The sequence below is a fragment of the Macaca mulatta genome, chromosome 13 (genome assembly GCF_049350105.2).
Source record: "Macaca mulatta isolate MMU2019108-1 chromosome 13, T2T-MMU8v2.0, whole genome shotgun sequence".
NCBI lineage: Eukaryota > Metazoa > Chordata > Mammalia > Primates > Cercopithecidae > Macaca > Macaca mulatta.
In genome coordinates this window covers 7,029,287-7,051,246 of record NC_133418.1, presented here as the reverse complement: position 1 = coordinate 7,051,246, position 21,960 = coordinate 7,029,287, and the positions used below count along the sequence as shown (strand labels likewise).

The 21,960-nt window shown below is 49.5% G+C and overlaps 1 protein-coding gene across 4 annotated transcripts in view; it reads left to right on the top strand.

The window, feature by feature from the left end:
- The window catches only part of CRACDL (CRACD like), a 146,842-nt gene that overhangs the window by 16,597 nt on the left and 108,285 nt on the right, over positions 1–21,960 (top strand). The window lies entirely within an intron of this gene.

Genomic DNA, 21,960 nt, shown 5'->3' with positions numbered 1-21,960 from the left:
TATTCAAGGAAGGCCAGGGAGATGGAGGCGCGCTCACCTGGGCTGCAGATTGGCCCGGTATTGGCACCACTTGTGGCTGCCCTGCCTACACCCTGCCAAGCTGACTCAGGAGGGCTGGGTGGGACCTTCTGGTGCTGAACAAGCTTTGCAGGCGAATCTGCTCTGTGACTGGGGCTGAGAACTTAGCCTTTGCCTGAGCATGTCTGGGCCATAGTGAGGCAGACTTGATTTCCAAGAACAGGCTCCCTCTCCCAAGGGAGAGCGGATTGGCTCCTCTGTTGTCGGAAAGGTTCTGGGACCTCGTTGGGACGGTTCTGGGAGTGCAGACTGAGCAGGGCTGGCCTGCACCCCCATCCACTCTGCAAAGGCATAAATGTTCCTTTGTCCTCAGCCTCCTGTCTTCCTGGAGTACTTCTTCCTTTTGGCTCAGGGAGTGAGCAGGGAGGAGCAGGTTCTCCACTCCTGAGGTTTCTTTGATCCAGTTTGTCAACATGCATTTGCTGCAGCTGTGGGCACAGTGCTGGATTTGTGGCAGGATGACTTAGGGCGGGGTGTGCTTTCACACCTCATAGGGGACACAGACACGTGGGTGATTCTTATCACAAAGTAGATTAAAATAAGCGCTACTGTGCAAGATGGACTTCCAGTGGGGATTCATGAATTTGGATTGTGGAGGTAGCATCGGAGTGAATCTAGAGGAGTGAGACCCGTTTCCACAGGCAGGGAAGTATGGGGAGGCTTTTCCAGCTGGGAGAGGGGTCCAGTGTGCATAAGTGTGCCGTGTCTGATGAGACTGGACAGGTGCTGGAGGGCTGGAGGGGACAAAGGAGTTTCAAAGTAAGCTGCAGCCAGACTGGGGAGGTCCTGTGTCCCGCAGGAAAGTGCTGGCACCCCTTGGTAGTGACAGCCCTGGGTGCCTGTGGGATGACTGCTCAGCGAAGGCTTTGGAACCAGCTGTGCCCCGTTTGTGAAAGCTGCAGAGACAGTGCCTACAGATGAGAAGTGTGCAGAGCGTAGTCCTCTGCCTGCAAGGTCAGCAGATGTGACAGGTGAGCAGTTCCACTCATGATAGAATCAAAAATGGAATACCCAGGAACGATACTCATGGGAAGTGTGTACAATCCGCATCATGAAATTGTACCAGGGACACAAAAGAGCCATTGTACAGGTAGAGATGTTCAGCATGTTCCAGCAGTGGGGGATCAATATCTTACATATTTCAGTTGTTTCCAAATTAACTTACTGATTTAATGCAACCCCTGGCCAGAATCTGGGTGGATAACCTACCAGATATTAAAACATATTAAAAAACATACCGTAGGCCAGGCACAGTGGCTCACACCTGTAGTCCCAACAATTTAGGAGGCTGAGGCAGGAGGATCGCTTGAGGCCAGGAGTTCAAGACAAACCTGAGCAACAGAGAGAGACCCCATCTCTGCAGAACCTTTTAAAAATCAGCCAGGTGTGGTAGTGCACACCTGCAGTCCCAGCTACTCAGAAGGCTGATGTGGGAGGATTGCTTAAGCCCAGGACTTCAAGGCTGCAGTGAGCTATGATTGCACCACTGCACTCCAGCCTGGACAACAGAGTGAGACCCTGTTTCAAAAAAATTTGTAAATTTATAATAATGTAAACAATTTGATATTGTGATGGTAATAGACAACATGCCCATGGAACAGACTAGAAAGGCTGGAATATAGAATTTAATACATCTGGTTAATATTTAACCACTTGGGAAACCATCAAGCCCCTTGCTCATATCAAACCCCCAAATATATTCCATGTGGATTAAAATTTAAATATAAAAATGAAATCATTGAGGTGCTAAAAATAATTTAGGTAAGTAAGAGTAAGTAGTTAAAGGATGAAAAACATCTTTCCACACATGATACCAGAGACAGAAAAAAAGTCTCCAACATAAATGACTAATGTATTATATAAACAACTTTAATAATGAATATGAACAACTCATTGTGAATGAACTTCTTAATAAGACAGTAGGTGAGAGATGTGAATTAGTTCACAAAAGGAAAAAATTATCCTAAAATTAATATGGAACCTAAAAAGAATCCAAAGAGCCAAAGCAGTCCTAAGCAAAAAGAACAAAGCCAAAGACATCACATTACCTGACTTCAAACTATACTAAAAGGCTAAAGTAACCAAAACAGCATGGCACTGGTATAAAAATGGATGCCCCTTTCAGTAAATGGTGCTGAGAAAATTGGATTGCCATATGGAGAAGAATGAAACTGGAACCCCTGTCTATCACCATATACAAAATCAACTCAAAATGGATTAAAGACTTAATTGTAAGACCTGAAACTATAAAAACACTAGAAGAAAACCTAGAGGAAACTCTTCTGATCATTGATCTAGGCAAAGTATTCATGTCTAAGACCTCAAAAGTACATCCAACAAAAACAAAAATAGACAAATGGGATTTAAATGAAAAAGCTTGTGCACAGCAAAAGAAGTAATCAACAGAGAGAACAGACAACCTGCAGAATGGAAGAAAATATTTACAAACTATGCATCCAACAGGGAACTAATATCAAGAATTTACTAGGAACTTAACAACTCAACAAACCCACAAATAATCCCATTAAAACGTGGGCAAAGGGTGTGAATAGACATTTTTTCAAAAGAAGACACACAAATGACCAGCAAGCATATGAAAAAATGCTCAGCATCACTAATCATCAGAGAAATGCAAATTAAAAGCACAGTGTGATATCATCTGATAGCAGAAAGGATGGCTATTATAAAAAAGACAAAAAATAACAGTTGGCATGGATGAGGAGAAAAGGGAACTCTTTTTTTTTTTTTAGACAACTGTGAGACACTCTGTTGCCCAGGCTGGAGTGCAATGGCGTGATCTTGGCTCCCTGCAACATCCACCTCCCAGGTTCAGGCAATTCTCAGCCTGGGCCTCAACTTCCGAAGAAGCTGGTATTACAGACATGCACTACCATGTCTGGCTAATTTTTGTATTTTTAGTAGAGTCCGGATTTTGCCATGTTGGCCAGGCTGGTCTCGAACTCCTGAACTCAAGCAATCCACCCCCCTTGGCCTCCCAAAGTGCTGGGATTACAGGTATGAGCCACCGCACCCAGCCACTTCTACACTGTTGGTGGGAATGTAAATTAGTACAAACTGTATGGAAAACAGTGTGGAGATTTCTCAAAGAACTAAAAATGGAACTACCATTCAATTCAGTAATCCTACTACTGGGTATCTACCCTAAGGAAAAGGAATCATTATTTTAAAAAGATACCTGCACTTTTATGTTTATTGCAGCACAGTTCATAATAGCAAAGATATGGAATCAACCTAAGTGTCCATTAATGGGTGATTGGACAAAGAAAATGTGATGTATGTACACAGTGGAATACTATTCAGCCATAACAAAGGATGAAAGCATATCTTTTGCAGCAACATGGATAGAACTGGAGGCCATTATCTTAAGTGAAATAACTTAGACAAAATACCCAATGTTCTCACTTATAAGTGACAGCAAAATAATGTGTATACATGGACATAGAGTGTGGAATGATAGACATTGACAACTGGGAAGGATTAAGGGGTGAGAGATGAGGCATAACCTACTGGGTACAATGTTGGGGTGATGGTTACACTAAAAGGCCAGACTTTACTATATAATATATCCATGTAACAAGATTTCGCTTGTACCCTTTAAATGTATACACATTTTAAAAAAGGAATTAGTTCATAAAAGGAGAAATAGAAATGTCAGCAAGTGTGAGAAAGTCAATCTGACATTAATCCGGTAGGTACCTGCCCTATTAAAGTAAGATACTATTTTTTGCTATTAAATTGACAAACTTGTGGTGTGCTTTGCTTTTGTTTGTTTGTTTTTGTGAACGATGGTACTCAATGCATGTGAAAGTGTTTGGCAAGGACTCTCATATGCCTTGGGAGAGGAAGCTGCAAGCTTTCTGCCAAGCAGTTTGGCAGGATGTCTCAAAACCTTTAAAAGAATTCCTCCCTTTATCCTGGGGATTCCATTTCTAGGAATTTATCCCAAGGAAACAATTAAATCTGCAGTCCAAAATTCCTATGCAAGGATGTTCATCACAATGTTATATATAAAGGTGAAGATTTGGAAGGAATTTGAACATCCAATGATGGGGAATGAGTCATTCCTCTGCAGGAGTGCAGTGAGGCCCTTGGGAACCTTTCTGAAGGATGCTTAGTCACAAGGGAATGAGGGAACTTCATGATCTAAGGCTAAATGAAGAAGGCAGGAAGGATAGTGGGCCGAGCTGGAGGGAGAAGAAGGCCCATGGGGAAGAGGCGGGGGCCAGTGCCAGAACAGGAGGCAGAAGGTGCAGGATGTGTTGGAGAGCAGGCTCAGCTTCATTTCATTCAGATTCCCTTTAGCAAATTCTGATTGAACAGATACTGGGTGCAAACTGCTGTCATTTAGGCTCCGTTTAGCAAAGGAGATGGTTTGGGTGAGGTATACCTAAGGACAGGTGCTGACCCCGGGCAGGCTCTTGCTTAGGGCACGAGGCAGATGCTCCGCCCTGTGTCCATGACCCCGCTCAGGGACTCGCTCCTCTCCCGGCTTCTCACCGCTTCTGTGGGAAGCTGCTATCTTCACCTCCTCTTCCCAGGGTGCATAGAACTTTTCACATTAAAAAGAAGAAAAAAAATCAGGATAATAAAACGTTTTCAAAAAGAGGTTGTATCCTACATAAAAAAATTGATATTTATGTGTGGGAATAGGGAAAAGACTGGAAGGAAACATATGAAAATGTGATTTCTGGTTAGCTGTTATAGAAGTATGGGATATTTCATATCTATATTTTTATAATCCATTTTTTTTAAAAAAAATCTTTATTGAGGTATCATTGAGATATAATCTGCACACATTTAAAGTGCACAATTTCATACGTCTTGATATGTGTGTATACCTGTGAAACCAACACCACGATCAAAATAGTGCACGTACCCATTGCCCCCAAAATTCCTCATGTGTGTCCATAATCCCTCCCTAGATCCCCTGCAGGGCAACCCCTGGTCCACTCTCTGTCCCTATTACTCAGTTCACACTGTTTCCTAAGATTTGCCTTAAATGGAATCATGCGCTTTTTTGGCTTCTTCCAGCCCGTGATTATTTTGTGATTCATCCATGTCGTTGTGTGTCAATGGTTTCTTCCTTTCTGTTGCTGAGAAGTATTCCATTGTGTGGGCATAGTAGAGTTTTTCTCATCCTTTGAATCACTTGATAATTGGGAAAGTCCCCCCCTTTTTGTAAGCATGCCCGGAGACTGGCTAGTGTCCTGGGAGTTTGGATCTCTGCCATCTGTCCATCTCTGGAACTTTGGGGCAGTTCCTCAGGCCTGGCCCAGTGACCCTGAGGGCAGCAGCCCCGCCAGCCCAGTGGGCACTTGGGCTGTCATTCGCCAAACACAAGGCTTGGCCACGCCTTGAAATGCTCAGGCTGCCTAGAAAGCATGTCCTCACGGTCAGAGCTTTGATTTGGGTGCCAGGAGGTTTAGTGGTGGTATCAGAGGTGCTTAATAGTTGCCTTTGTGCCTTGCCTCGGTGGGAGAGTCGGAGAAAGCCTGATGTCTTGTCGGAAGTTGGTGTTGCCTAACTTCCACATGTCACTCGTGCCCTTGCCTGCACCTACGTGTGGCTCACAGCTCTTTCCCCCAACCCCAGCAGGCAGCCCGCCCTCTCTGAAGAGCGGTGCCCTCTTCGCCTGCCCAGTGCAGCCCCCACCATCACTCTGTGGCTCTCGTCCTTCACCTGGCAGAGCTGATGGCTGTCCCTCTGTGATCTAGGTGACTCTCACGAGGTCTCCCTGTCTCTTGGATTAGCACAGACCCAGGCAGCTCCTCCAGGGCTCCAGAGAGAGTCATGCTACACCAGTCCCCAGGCATCCCCGGTCCCTGTGGTCCCGTGGCGTGCTGCCTATGCTATGCCTTGCCCCACTCATCTCTAAGGGTTCCAGGAGGTACCTTCCACGCGCTCAGGAAAGAGACTGCTATGATACTTGCTCTGGCCGGCTCCTGGCACTGCCACCAGGGCTGAAAGGGAGGACTTAGCCCATGCTGTTCCACGTAGAAAAGGGGCAGATGGCCAGCACCTCTCCAGCACTCTGTGCCCCCTTGTTCCTGAGCCTGAGTCTCCTAAGGTCTGGCACGTGATATCCTTTTCTGCCTTCTCTTATCACTCCAAGCATGAGTTGGACCCAGTCCTTTCCTGGTCGACCTTTCTCCCCTCATTATTTCTCTACCTTGAATGGCCTTTGCCAAACACCTCAAAACTACTCACATTGGCAGGGACCTGTGACTGTGAACAGGGGCTGGTGCGAAAAGCCTGGGTCTTCTAGATTCAGGGGGAACTCTGGACGGCACCTCTTTGCGCACTGGGCACCCTCCAACTGCAAACAGCATCTCCCAGGGCTGGGCCCCGCTCTGGGAGCGACCTTTCGCTCCTTCTCTCTCTAGGGCCTGAAGTCCTGGGGTGGTGCTGTCTCACCAGGCACAGGAGGAAGAGAGGCTGACCGCCCGGGGACTACCCCTGGAGGAGTGCTAGTGGACCTGTGCCCAAAGCTGCCCAGCTCAGGGCTCTGTCCGTGTCTCCACATTCCAGCAGAGACACTGACGGAGGAGTCTGTCGGCAGGAGAGCCCCAGTTGTGGGGCCAGTGTGAAGCTCCATGAGGTCACCAGCTGGTTCCCTGGAAGCAGGCAAAGGCTGGTGGGGGGCAGGGGGCAGGGCTCCTCTCTGCTCTGCGCAAGCTCCCGTCTTTAAAAAAGACTCCCTTGAAGAGGATGGAAGCTCACAGTAAACTGTCCTGGCCCGTATCCAGCCGTGTAAACCGTAGAGCCCCCCTCGGCGGGGACAGGACCCCATTTCTGTAACCTGATGTCTGGGTGAGGGCGGCAGGTTCTGCTGGAAGCAGCTGCAGGACTCCTCCTAGTGCTGTGGGCTCAGGCCTGGGCCCCAACCTTGGGGGGAGGGTGGAGGGAGTGAGGGGGTAGGGTCCAGCCCAGGAAACGAGCCTGTGAGGAGGTGGTGCTCCTTGATGTTGGGGACTGGGGGCTGGGCTGGCAGGACCCTGCGGGTTGCTCAAGGACCCCTTCCCATTTCTGCAATTACCGTTACTTCTGAAGTGAAGAGCTTCACCAATACAGTCACCTGGGCCTTTGGGGCTCCTGCCTCCTCCCCCTGCCTGGCTCCTGCCTTGGCTTCCTGGCTCCTGGGCATGAGAGGGGCATGGGCAGGCAGGCAGCCTCTTACTGGCCAGATGATGCTGAAAGCCTGCATTGCAGAGGTGGTTGCTTAGCCTTTCAACAGGGCACATACAACGCCCATTCTGGGCGGGAGGCAGCTAAGGCTTGGAGGCATCAGGTCCTCCCCAGGTCCTTGGGCTGCACGTAAAGCGTAAACCGTGGAGTTGGGTCTGAAGCTGGTTTTATATTCTCCCCGTCACATCCTGCTGCGTTGCTGCAGGATCACCTGCCCCAGGCCAGGCACTTTGCCAGGGCTCCCACATAGCTTAGCTGATTGCATCCTGAAAACAACACCGCAAGATAAGGATTGCCTGATTCTTCATTCTAACGACTGGGGAGGCTCAGAGCATGTAAGTCACTTGCACAGCCATGTACATTTGCCAGGGCTTTCTGCTCCCGAAGACCATGCTTTCCAAGACTCCTCAGATGCCCAGACCTGCTGTTGGGTGGGAGGTACGGTCCTGCGTGACTAAGGGACTCCTGGGTGAGTCCATTGGCGTGGCCCTCTGCCTGCACCCTCCAATCTATCTCCTCCCAGCCAGATCCATGGGTCCTTCCCAGTCTGACTACAGCATTTCTTGTGTCTGAGCCCTTCCCCACACTCCCCACAGGCTCCAGCCTTGTACTCTCTGTTCCCCAAGCACTCCCCTACCACAGGCCTCACACCTGTCTCCTCTCTGCCCAGGGACCTGCCCCACTGGCTGACTGCCCACAGACCACCCTGAGTAGCTTTGCCAGCTCTCTTCCCTTCCTCCACCCTGGGCAGAGGTGACCGTTCTCATGTGGTTTCCCTCTAGACAGCACTCCACACACTTCCTTTATGAGTGGGTTACGGACATGGCTGTCTGCCTCCTGCACAGACCGAGGATTCTCGAGGGTGGGGACGGCACCTTAGGTTCTGGCGTACTCAGAGGGAGAGCACATAGTAGGTCTTCAGGAAAAGGTTTTCAAATAAGATTGCGTTAAACTTCTGGAGGCAAATTATCTCCCTTCTTTTCTGATCAAATGCTTTTTATGTTTGAGAGATGTGGCAATAGTGTAAGAATTTACCACATGCTGAAATAGGTCTCAGTGATAAAGAATAACAGGTTTAATTTTTAATTCCAGGTTTTAACTGCATGATTGTGTGCTATGAGTATATATGGCTGCATGTCTCAAGAAATTCACTGGGTTTAAAATGTGGGCTTAGCTACTGCCAGTGTGATTTGATGAGAGCGGATAGAGGTCTCAGATCCACCCTCGGATTCCACTGTCAGGCCCAAGGACAGACCCCTGGCCATTGACTGATGCCAAGTGGGTGCCTGGCAGCAGCCTTCCTTCCCATCGCTGCTTCTGGACGCCTCAGCCGTGAGTCAGAGCATGTGCAGCGTGGGCTTGTGCGGGTGGCAGGGAGCCCAGAATTAGCTCAGCTGCGTTTCAGCAAAGGCTGCAGCGGGGAGGGGGAGGATGTGCCAGGCGGGGGCTGAGAGTCAGCACCCTCAACCACAGTGGGGGTCGGCTCTCAGGAGCTGTCATAGACCTCAGGGCATTCAGGGAAAGCCTGCTGTGAGCCGAGCACAAGCCCGATCATAGATGAGCAGAGGGTCACAGGACCGGGCCTTGCAAAGTCACAGCTGCTGTGACCCCAGCATGCCGGAGACAAACATGGGCCCTGAATGGGCGTGGCCAGGTCATGCCTGGGGAGCGAGTGGCAGACAGGTGTGAGCATCACCGAGCTCACTGCTCACGGTGCAGCAGGGACGGCCGGCTCGGCGCCTTCACCTACCCCCGGCACACCCAGGCAGGCAGAGGCAATACCAGACAATGCATCACCTCCTGTCTGGCCTTCCTTTACTCTTTGCAAACTGCCTTTTTGTTAAAAGGCAGAGAATTGTTGGCACAGGTACTTTAATATATTGCAAAATGTTTTATTTGCCCTTGCGCCGTTCCTGGTCATTCTAAACTCTGGCACGGGTATGCTGCCCAGGACGCCAGTGGTTGTCACACCAGAAAACAGGGAAGCTGCGCTTGTCACTCTTGGCTCATTAGGGCAGAATACAACGTGGGCTTTGTGCCTCCCAGGGGTGCAGAGGGGCCAGGTACTTGTGTCACCACCAAATGAGCCAGCTAGATGGAACAGTAAAATATGTAATCACGAGCGTGTCAGCATTGTTCTAGAACAACACGTCTTTAAAGGCTTTGGTACGTGGTATGGGCACACCATGTTACCTTTGTGGATTTCCTGTAGCCACATGGGAAAACACAGGCGGAGCAGGGATTGGTGTGTTTGCGGTTTCCATGGGTTTGATTTTATGAGCACCGCAGACTGGGAGGAAATCAAAACACCCTCAGGTGCTCAGGGTGGCCCAGCTTGGAGGCTCAACCAGATGGTTTCTACCCTGACCTGGCCTTGGTCACCAGCATTCGGGTTCACAGAACCAGGGTGAGCTGGCTGCAGAGCGTGGCCAAGGGGCCACCCACTGGCTCCTTCCAGTGGGCTTGGGAGCACACGGTCCTGCAGGTGCCTCCCTTCCTGGCACTGGCACCCCTCACTGAGATCTGGTCCTTCTGTTTGATCTTTGGACATCGCGTGTTGGATGACACCTGGGCCCGACACGAAGTGGGACATTCTCATCTGTGGGAGTCTGAGACCACAGACCTTGCTGCCATCAGCCTTGTCCCTGCAGAGTCTGATGTAATGGGCGGCCTGTGGAGGCCGCTTGCTAAGTGCTATGGACTCCCACCCTGTCCACGTCCCTCTGCTGGCACCAGTCCCGGAGGCATTGTGCAAAGGGTCTCACACATCTGGAGAAACCCTCCCACTGATGTAGCCTCTGTTCTTTGCAAGGCCCAGCGTGCACCCAGCAGTCTCGCTTGAGCCCCCATCCGCTATGAGTGGGCCAGGGCCAGAATTCATATGCCCCTTTTAAGGACGAGATACCTGAGGCCTAGAAAGCAGAAGGGGGGTGTGCCTGTGATGAGAGCAGAAGCACGGGCGTGGGGGTCTCCCGCCTCTCAGTTCAGCACCTCACCCAGGTACCTGCTGCTCCCCCGACGCTTGGCACTATCTTGCCAGGACGTGCTGCCAACAACTTCTCAGCCTCCCTTTAAAAATAAAAGGTGTCTTAGATTTTTCTGATTCTCTGTGCCCAGCAAACTCACTGGAAGCGAAGCCCAGAACAGCCCCTCTTTTACTGAGCGGTAATTCCCGGCAACCCTGGGCTCAACACCTTATTTACATCGCCTCATTTAATCCTCCTGTCACTCGTGAGAGGAGGCACCATTATTGGCTCCACTTTGTAGAAAAGGAAATGGGCTCTGTCAGAGCAAACCCTGGCCGAGGCCACCAGCAGGTGAATGGAGCCAGGCCTGGCGAATTGCAACACTGCGCTCTGACGGCAGGTGGGTGTGGAGGGAGGGAACGCTCCAACTCCAGCTCTCTCGGCTTTGAGGCTGCTCCTTGTTTTGTAGAAACGGTTGTCATTGTGAGCAGAGGAGACTCTGGTTCTGGGGGTTCCTCAAAGCAGTGGCTGGGAAACAAGGAACTTATTTATTTATTTATTTTGAGACAGAGTCTTGCTGTGTTGCCCAGGCTGGAGTGCTGTGGCGTGATCTTGGCTCACTGTAACCTCCACCTCCCAGGTTCAAGTGATTCTCCTGCTTCAACCTCCCAAGTAGCTGGGATTACAGGCACGTGCCACCACGTCCAGCTAATTTTTTGTATTTTTAGTACAGACAGAGTTTCACCATGTTGGTCAGGCTGGTCTCAAACTCCTGGCCTCAGGTGATTCACCCACCTTGGCCTCCCAAAGTGCTGGGATTACAGGCGTGAGCCACCGCACCTGGCCACAAGGAGCTTCTTAGACTACGTTTTCAGAGGTGAGACAGTCTCCTGTTCTCAACGGGGAAGTGGGAGGTCCTGCCTGAAGGTGCGTCCCAGCTCACAGCCCCCTTGGTAAGAGATCTCTGAAATCAGCTTCCTGCAGGTAGGAGCAGCTGGAGGAGGAGACAGAGCCAACCTTCTGAGGTGGGAAGTAGTGCGAAGTTATCGGGGAAGTGCGACGTGGGAGAGATGGCGTTACTGACTACTCATGATGTACTAATCCGGAGGGGTGGCAATTGGGGCAAAATGTAGCCATTTTCCGCTTCAGAATTAAGTTTCCCCTTTTTGAAAGCGGCCCAAGCCCCGCTACCCATTCCTTTTGTTGTTGGCTTCCATAGCGACTCCGCAGGCCCTCTGCCACGCTCACGGATGGGCTTTGTACCTCGGGACAGGCTCTGTGAGTTTACAGGTGGCAGAGGGACAAGATTCTCCTGCCTGTAAGGGAACCAGGGAAAAAGAGCAAAGTGGCCAGGTGGCTTGGGGTGTGCTAACAGATGGAGCTTTTGGTGCCAGGCCCGTTCCCTGGAGAGGCCGGCTGGTCTGGGCATCAGGTTTCAGTGGGCCTTAGAGCAGGCGGGTCAGCAGCAGGAAGGTGCTGGAGGGAGGAAATGCCATTTGCCTGGCCAGTGTTTGCTCGCATCCTGCAGCCTGACAGCTCAATTTGTTTGCACCCTCAGACTTCATGAGCAGTGGTTTGACGATGGTTGCTTGGGTCCAGATTACATGGAAACCTTTAGAACCTCCCCTGGGTTTGCATCCTGAGCTAATAATCATAACTGCTTTCTCAGATGTATAATAAGCGTTTTCCTGAACCTGCTCACCCCTTCTTATAAGTTACAGCAGTGACATCGCAGTTTTTACATGTAAACCAGAAGCAAGGTGAACCAAAATAAAGAAAGCAATTTTATGAACAAATACGTTCCCCTTGAGAAGCACCAGGAATCGAATGCAAATATCATAAGGGACAGTTAAGAATCTGCTGTTGCTATCTAGGGCTCATGAATCTCCTGATGTGCAGATAAACCATACATAGCAATTGCTTGGCAGCTTTCTGCCCATCTCTCCTGAATTTTCGCTGGAGAAACCTCCCCAGAGTCTCGGAGGAAGCAGAGCTGCTGAGATGCCGATTCTCTGTGTGAGGCTTAAACTCAGGACGCATTTATACATCCTGTACTCTCAGTGTTTGCACGAAGCTTTTAAACACAGGGCTGGGCGAGACACGTTTGGGGCAGTGGGCTTTTTCCGAGTGTAGACCTCTGAACCTTTAGGATTATTCTGGCTGTGCAAATTTACTGATACAAATAAATACAGGGACTCGGGCTAGGCTGAGAGAAAGTAGATGAGGTATGAATGAAATTTATTTCTGTACAGATGGACTTTTAGCAGAAATTGTGAGGCTCAGTCCACTTCCAAGTGTAGGTCCCAGCCTTCTGTGCCAGCCACTGGCAGCTCCTACTACAGAGTGGCTGGGCTGGGCCAGACTCTGAATGTTGCTGTGCCGCTGATAGAGGCAACAGCAGAGAGGGGAAGGTCACTGGACTATAAGCCACCTTGGAAACCTGAGTGTTGGTCTGTTGTCCAGGGCAAGTGGCAGCTTGTACCAGGGAAGGGAGGGGACAGAGCTTAATGGAGTTTATCTGCCTGATAGGCATTTGCAGCAATAGAGTGAGTTTGGCTTTGGGGTTTTGTTTGGGCTGATCAAATCTTTCTGTTCACTCCCAAGCCGTTGGGTTGACGGACTATCCACAGGCTGTGGGATGGGAGAAACTGTGGAGCCATCCAGCTGTGTGGCCAGGAAGGAGGGCTAGCCTCTCCCCTGCCAGACCACTCACTGCAGGGACAGGGTAGGCATTTGCCAGGTAAATGACTTGCTGGAGGGTTGACGTGGAACGGCGTCTGCAAGCGAGGCGGTGTGGGACCCATTCCTGTCCCACAGCTGAGATTTTGGAATTGTCTGGAAGAGACGCCCTACCTGAGGGTGACCTCAGAGCTGTCTAGGCTACACATTTAGGGTCTCCTGTTCTTGTGGCTTGCCTCCCAGATGAGACAGCCAGTCCGTCCACTGGTTACAGCTTTCAACACGAAAGGAGCTCCAGGGCACTGGCAGCTCCTACTACAGAGTGGCTGGGCTGGGCTGGGCCAGAAAAGCCATGAGGTGAGATCCCTCCCATTCCAGCTTCAGAACTGCATGTTCTACCTGACGTCGGAGATGAAAACTGGCCTTCTATTCCCATGGGTTTACTTGAAGGTACACGTTTTACTCCTGATGCCTTGCAAGATTTGCAGAGACGTTCAACATGTGCCGAAACATTAGGTTTTCTACTTCAAGAAATACTCCCTCATCATCCTTTTTCATCTGGTCTTAGTGTATGCAGTTCACCTGGCAGTCGCTTCTATGCAGCAACCAGAGTCACCTTTTAAAATGTAATCAGACTTCCAATCCCAGACATGATGGAACAATAAATATCAGACTGACTCTTCTTTCCCAAGCAATTGTGATATCGGATAGAATGCATGAAGGAACTGGTTTCAAGAATGGAACAACACTCAGTGCAGGTCTTTGATCCAACCGGAAGCTTGTGAGTCAAGCCCCACATTCATGCTGGCTTTCTGTCTGAGAGCGCCCTCAAAACCAAGGCGCAGGGAAGCAGAGGTCACCAGAGAGCCAAGCACAAGCAGCAGAGATCAGAGTACAGGCAGCTGGAACTTGCCGGGGAGGGTAGTGGAGAGGAGAGTTCTGAGCAGAGCAGGGACTTCAGATGTCCTCAAAGTGATCTTGAGTCTTGGCCAAATGCTAGGCTGCATTTGCACGGGGAACGAGTCTTTGAGGCTTGGCGGAGAACAACTACTGGGCAGGACGTTGCGGGGAGGATGGTGAGCTAAACACAACCTGGAAGTCACACAGTCACATTGTGCTGGGAGACTTAAGAGTTTTTGTTTTGTTTTATTTGTTTTTTGTTTTTTTTTTCCCCCTGAGATGGAGTTTCACTGTTGTCGCCTAGGCTGGAGTGCAGTGGCACGATCTTGACTCACTGCAACCTCCGCCTCCTGGGTTCAAGTGATTCTCCTGCCTCAGCCTCCCGAGTAGCTGGGATTATAGGTGCCCACAACCATGCCCAGCTAATTTTTGTATTTTTAGTAGAGAAGGGATTTCACCATGTTGGCCAGGCTGGTCTTGAACTCCTGACCTCAGATGATCAACCCGCCTCAGCCTCCCAAAGTGCTGGGATTACAGGCGTGAGCCACTGCACCCAGCCAAGACTTAGGGTTCCAATCTGCTAGAGTGAGGAGACCTTACTGAGCACCTTGAACGTTGAATCCGAGATCACAGAAAGGTCATACATTAGGAATAAGATTGCTCTAGCCCCAAGACCACGCTAAACTCTCCATAACAAAACCTAAAAATAAGCCTTGTTAGGATCCAGATGCTATGCCAGTCAACTAACTCTCTGCCAGAATAAAACTCAGCACTCTTCAAACAAATTATTATCTGCAATAGCCAGCATACAATTTAAAAAATCACTAGACAGGCAGGACAGGAGACTAATAACGAAGAGAAAAGATCAATAAATACCAACCCATACAAACATAGTGGGTGCACAAACAGGAATTTCAGCAGAGAAGTGGCAATTTAAGAAACAACTAAATGGTCATTCCCAAACTAGAACATATAATATCTCAAATGAAGAATTCACTGGATGGATGGCCAGGCGCGACGGCTCACACCTGTAATCCCAGCACTTTGGGAGGCCGAGGCAGGCAGATCACCTGAGGTCAGGAGTTTGAGACTAGCCTGGTCAACATGGCAAAACCCTGTCTGTACTAAAAATACAAAAATGAGCCTGATGTGGTGGTACACACCTGTAGTCCCAGCTACTCAGGAGGCTGAGGCAGGAGAATTGCTTGAACCCATGAGGTGAAGGTTGCAGTGAGCCAAGATTGTGCCACTGCACTCCAGCTTGGGTGACAGAGCGAGACTATCTCAAAAAAAAAAAAAAAAAAAAAAAAAAAAAAAAAAAAAAGAAAAAGGAAAAAGAAAAAGAATTCTCTGGATGGATCTAAGCGCAGTTTGGACACTGGCAGAAGAAAATGTCAGTGAGCTTGAAGACAGATCAATAAAAACCATTCAAACTGAGTCACAGAGTGACGAAACACCGAAAAGAAGTTAGCGGAGCCTCAGTGACATGTGAGAGATGATATGAAATAGCCCAACAAGTGCAATTGGAAGTTAGGAGATGAGAGAGAGATTGGGGCCAAAAAATATTTGAGGATATTTCCCCAAATTTGATGAAAACATATCAGCCTACAGATTCTAGAATTTCAGGGAACCCCTAGCAGGATAAACTTAAAAAAATCACACCTAGGCTGGGCGTGGTGACTCATGCCTGTAATCTCAGCACTTTGGTTGGCTGAAGAGGGCAGATCACCTGAGGTCAGGAGTTCGAGACCAGCCTGGCCAACATGGCAAAACCCTGTCTCTACTGAAAGTACAAAAAATTAGCTGGGCATGGTGGTGGGTGCCTATAATCCCAGCTACTCAGGAGGCTGAGGTAGGAGAATCACTTGAACCCAGGAGGCGGAGGTTGCAGTGAGCCAAGATGGTGCCACTGCCTGGGCGACAGAGCAAGACCCCATCTAAAAAAAAAAAAAGACAATCACACCTACGTACACTAGAATTAAATTGCTGAAAATCAGAAATAAAAATAAAATATTAAAGCAGTCAGAGGAACGAAGGCACATTATGTATAGGGGAACAAAAATATGGATATGTTTGATTTCTCATCAAAAACAGTTCAAACTCATAGACAATGGGAGGACATCTTTAAAGTTCTGGAAAAACTGTCTCAAAACTAAATGTGAAACAAAGGCATTCAGATTGACAAAATATGACCGAAACTGTTCTCTGCAGACTTTCATTATAAGAATCATTAAAGGAAAGTCTTGAGGCTGAAGAGTAATGTCCCCATATAGAATATGAACCCATATGAAGGAATGAAAAGTGCCAGAAATGGGAAATAATGTGATAAATATAAAAGAATTTCTGTCCGGGCGCAATGGCTCACACCTGTAATTCCAGCACTTTGGGAGGCCAAGGCAGGTGGATCACAAGGTCAGGAGTTCGAGACCAGTCTGGCCAACATGATGAAACCCCATCTCTACTAAAAATACAAAAATTAGCTGGGCGTGATGGCGGGCACCTGTAATCCCAGCTACTCGGGAGGCTGAGGCAGGAGAATAGCTTGAACCCGGGAAGCAGAGGTTGCAGTGAGCCAAGATCACGCCACTGCACTGCAGCCTGGGTGACAGAGCGAGACTCCATCTCAAAAAAAAAAAAAAAGAACTTGTTTTCTCATGTTAAAATTTTTTAAAAAGACAATTGGAGTTTAAAGCAAAAGTAAGAGTAATTTATTACAGAGTCTACATGGCAGGTCCTGAAATAATGTGTGTGGTTTCCTTCAACATTGTTGTTTCATTATAAGGTTGATGAGAGAAAAAAAATTGGTTTTGTTACATCTTTTCACTTAAAGTCACAGTTTCCAGGAACCTATTAGCAGTGCTGAGTGAGGACTTCCTGTATCAGGAATGAAAGAGGGCCTATTAATACAACTCTTATACATATTATAAGGATAATAATGGGATGTTAATAACTACTGCATGTCAATAAATTCAACAAATTAAATGAAAAAGGTAAATTCCTTGGAAGACAAATGATCAAATTTGACACAAGAAGAAAGTGAAAATATGAATGGCCCTAAGTTTGATTTTTTTTTTTAAGAAAATAAAATTTATAATTAAAAACTTATCCACAAGGAAAACTCCAGGACCAAATGGCTTCACTGGTGAATTTTAGAAAGCATTTTAAAAAGAGGTTGGGTGCAGTGGCTCATGCCTGTAATCCCAGCATTTTGGGAGGCCGAGGTGGGTGGATCACTTGAGGTCAGGAGTTCAAGACCAGCCTGGCCAACACGGTGAAACCCCATCTCTACTAAAAATACAAAAATTAGCTGGGCATGGTGGCATGTGCCTGTTATCCCAGCTACTTGGGGCGATGAGACAGGAGGATCGCTTGAATCCAGGAGATGGAAGCTATAGTGAGCAGAGATCACACCACTGCACTTTAGCCTGGGTGACAGAACGAGACTCTGTCTCAAAAAAAAAAAAAATGAGGTAACACCAGTCTTGCACTGAATCTTTCACAAAGGAGGGAGTAACACTTCCCAAATAATTTTGAGGTCAGCGTGTTAGTCCATTTGTGTTGTTATAAAAGAATACCTGTGACTGGGTAACTTATAAAGCAAAAAGAATTTTTAAAAGTTGTTATGAAAGAATATTTGAGACTTAGTAATTTATCAAGCAAAGAGGTTTATTTGACTCATGGTTCTGCAGACTATAGGGAGTGTGGTGTTGGCATCTACTTCTGGTGAGGGCCTCAGGAAGCTTCCAAGCATGGTGGAAGGCAGGGGGAGCCTGCCTGTCGCAAGGCAAGAGAGGCAGCAAGAGAGAGGGAGGTGAGGGCCCAGCCTCTCTTTAACAGCCATGTCTAGCGTGAACTCATTACTATGGGGAAGACACCAAAGCATTCAGGAGGGATCCACCCCCGCGACCAGAACGCTTCCCACCAGGCCCCATCTGCAACTTTGGGGGTCGCATTTCAACATGAGATTGGGTGGAGGACAAAATATCGAAATGGTATCAGCCAGTATAGCCATGATTTTTTTAAAAAGGAAAAGAAATGACAAACCAATATTCTTCATAAACATAGAGACACAAGAACACAAAGTGAGCAGTGAGGGGCCCATGTGGCTTAGTTCTTCTTGAATGAAATGAAATAAATTTAAAAAGGTGGCTTTGTTCTTCTTGAATGAAAATTGAGTCAATAAACACTCATGGGTCCGTTGTCACGTGGAAGGCTGGGCATTCAGGTGCAGTATCTAATTGGATCCTCAAACTGGACAGGAAAAAATGGCATCTTCATCTGCTCAGATGAAGAAGCAGGCTGAGAACAATCACGTGGGTTTCCCAAGGCCATTCCCATATGTGGTGGCTCATCTGGGACAAGCATCCAGGTCTTCAGACGGCAAGGCCGGTTCTCTGTGGGAGGGCTCCCATCGAGAGACTTTCTCTGCTGAATGAAGGGTGGGGGTGTGGCTGGGACAGAGAGTCGCCTGGCGACTGTGATGCCGTAGTAACCGCAGTGGGGAGTTTCCTGGAGATCTGTTCCCGAGGAAAGGACAGTGAGGGTGTACCTAAGTAAGGAAAGGGATTGCAATAGTTCAGTGGAGGGTGCGTGGAAAGGGGGCTCCCGTATCACACTGTTTTATGTTCGGCGTCTGACCTCTCAGTGTTCCTTCTGTTTTTATAACTCTCTAGGGATCATTTTACCCTGTCCTCACAGCATTTGAGGCTGATGGGCACTCCAAGTATCGATGACACCTGGGAGGAAAGCAGCTGAGGGCTCTCTTACATGAGGCTGTGTGCCTCTGTTTCGCAGATGTCTTTCTGGGCACGGAGCCGCTAGGGGACATGCCAGAGATCAGACGAAGTAGCGTCACCCAGACTAAGGGCCAGGAGAGCAGGACTGCTGAATGCGGCAGTGTTTCTCAATCGCAGAACCACACTCGCGTGTGCGCACGTGGACGCGTGCGTGTGTTGAAGGATGATCCTGCAAAGAACATCTTTCTCTTCATAATTTAGTGATGCATCTGACTTAAAAATGACTACTGAGACTGACTGCAAGAGCAATCAGAGGGGGAAGCTTGTGAGAATATCTACTGCATTCTCAGAGTTTGGGGTTAATCAGATGCAAATGGTTTCATCGTTGGTATATTGGCACGTTGGGGAAAAAAATTATTCCTTGATTTAAGTGTTTGCAGTAGTTGAAAGCATCTGTCTCCTCCACATGCCCACGGAGATGCGATTTCTTCCCCAAGGTGGAATTATTTAACAGAGTGAAGTGAAGGCGATGTCCGCTCTTACGCCTCACTGGGAGACAGTTAGAGGACCCCTTCATTTTTTTCTTAGATGAGATTTTTAGGCATTGGGGGGAAAACAAAATGGGTTTTGAAATGAGGGAGTTTTTACAAATGATGTATCTTGAAGGTGGGCTTTTGGCAAGTTTACGACAGCGGGTCCCTCAGCCCCCCGATCATGGTCCATATGCCCCCAGGGATGGAGCAGTGAGCCCACTCGGTGTGAGCCTTGCCGTGAGTCTGTGCAGCAGTGAGGGAAGCGGAGGCCTGGAGGGAGCTCCTTGTGGCTTCAGGCTGTTTTGATCAAGGTGCTGAATCTTCCAGTTCATGTGAAGCCCTGGGGCTGGGAGAAGTGAGATCTCCCCAGGCTTCTGCATCACTGAGGTCAGGTGTCCTCAGGAGTGGAGGCTGATCCCATCCCCACAGCAAATGGACAGGAGCACTCCGGTCCTAGGGGTGAGGGCCCCCTCACCTGCTGCTGCGTGGTTGGGAGAGTGTGCTCGCGCGGTCCTGGGGGTACACGCCAAGGGGAAGGCTGTTTTCATCTCAGGATGCGAAGCTTCCTGGCGGGAGTGGTAAAGCGGGTCGTAGGCTCTAGGACACTCTGTCCGTTTTCCTGAGTAGAGGCAGTAAACGTGGGGGCATGTGTTCTGGGGCTTCTTTGCTTACCTTGGGAGAGATGACCTGTGGGCCAGGATGTTTTCCGGATGAAGAGGTGACTTGAGCCCGGAACACTGAGATGGGGGGTGACTCAGGGTCCCGGAGGTCAGGGAGGCTGGGCCGTGGCAAGTTCTGAGAGTGTGCCCGGTGAGGAGAGGCCTAGTTAGCACAGGTCCCTCGGTCCTACAGACCCTTCCCTCCGGTTAGAGGGATGGTCAGGCTCTGGCAGCAGCCAGTGACCCCCATCCACGCTCATCTTAAATGCCTTTGAAAGCCAGACGCCTGGTTTATGAACTGGGAGAGGGGATACATCTGCTCTGAAGACCAGAACGCCCGTGCCCACTGCTCAGGAGCCCCTGACACCCACACAGTCAGGAGCCCCACACACTCGGGGAGCCCGCTTCATAGTCATCAGAGTGTTTGCTGGCGCGGCTGGAATCCTCAAGGGAAAGGTCTCGATCCCGTCTTCGCAGAAGGATTATGTTTCCTGGCTGAGAGGCAGGGTCATCACTTGCCTTCTCCGGAGGCCTGACTCGGGGCTGTGCAGGCAGAGCAGGAGCGAAGGCTGCCGGAGACTCCTTCAGCATAGAGCTGGCAGCCCTGAGAGAGGCGAGCCCGCTCGTGTCCGTGACTACACCTGTCCTGCCTCCTTTCACTGATGATGTTCTCCCCTTGTGCCGTATGGGCTGACCTGACCTCTACATCTCATTTGCAAGCTGTTTCCAAGTCACAGTTTAGGATCGGTCGGTGTCCAAGTCGCTAGCCCTGGTTGTTCCCTTTGCAGACCTTTGGAACTTTTTACAGCGGAGAATGGCCTTTTCTGACTGTCCTGACATGGGGGCCTCTTCCATCTGTGACATCCCACTTTCTCAGTTGGTGGCCAGACTTCATTGCGCCTGCCTTTGTTTGCAGCTTCTCTCGTGTTCCTGTCTTACTGCTTCGCCCAGCTCGCGAGTTCCTGGGGAAGGGTTGCATTTGATCCTGATGTGCAGCCAGCTGGGCGCAGTGTGTCCCCGGCAAGCTGTTGTTAATACTCACCAGCACCAGGTCACTTGTTAATACTCAGCAGCACCAGCTCATGTGATGCACACCCTGGTGGGGTTCACTCAGGTTTGCTCATTCTAACCCAGGATTCCGGACTCTAACAAAGAGGCCCTATCCCAGAGTATAAATTGGAGTCTCTAGACTGTGTCTCTTTTGTGATTCAGGACTTTGAGAAGACATAAGATTTCTTGAGAACTGCAGGCCCTGTGTGGTCTGATGTGACCTCTGTGTGTGGTCCCGTCACAGATCCAGGATAAGATGTCCTGTGGGCTGTGATGTCCACCTGTGGACCCCAGTTTGCTTGTTGGTTAGGCCCCAGGCCACGTGGGCTGGCCACCCAGGACGTCTGCTCCGCCCTTCAGGGCTCTGAGCTCTGGATGCGGGGATCCCTGGGACTGAGGTTTGTGCCATGCCCTGTGATCTGTATATAGATCAGGGTTCTCCCAAGGGCTGAGTTGGGAAGATCTTGGTGGGAACTAAAACCGGAGGTCCTATTGTGTCATGCTGGCAACTTTCCCACTGTGGCAGAGGCTCCGTGGACCGTCATGGTCAAAATGGTCACCATGTGTTGAGCCCTTTCTATGGCCAGGCTCTGTGCCAACACATCAGCATTTAACTCTCAACAACCCTGCAAAGAGGGACGAGCCCATTTCACAGATGAGCGGGGTTGCAGAACCTGTCCGAGGTCACGGTACGCTAAGTAGTGGAGCCAAGGGAAAAACTCAGGGCTGCAGAGCCACGTGCCTTTCAGGCCGGACCCTGTGTGCCAGCCCCATTGCTTGCAGAATGGCTCTCTGTCCTAAGTGAGGGGAAGGGCTCAGCGCTTCTTCCTCTGGAGCTTGACTTCCTTTACCTGCCTCCTGCACCATGATAGAAGGTGGAGCCGGGTGAGCTTCTCCTTCACAGCTGAGGCACCCTCTGCAGCCACACTGGAGTCTCTGTTTCCCGTGACTGATCTGCTCTGACTAACAAGGCTGTGGAGTGGAGGGGCCAGATCGCTCCCTGGCTGAGCTTGGACCCTTGTGTCATTTTCAGGGTGCCAGGTCAGGATGCAAGGAGGGTGCTTGGTGCTCTTGGGAGGCCTGCCTTCCTCCGTCCCCCTGCCTCTCCTCCCACTGAGCCTCCGTCCCCCTGCCTCTCCTCCCACTGAGCCTC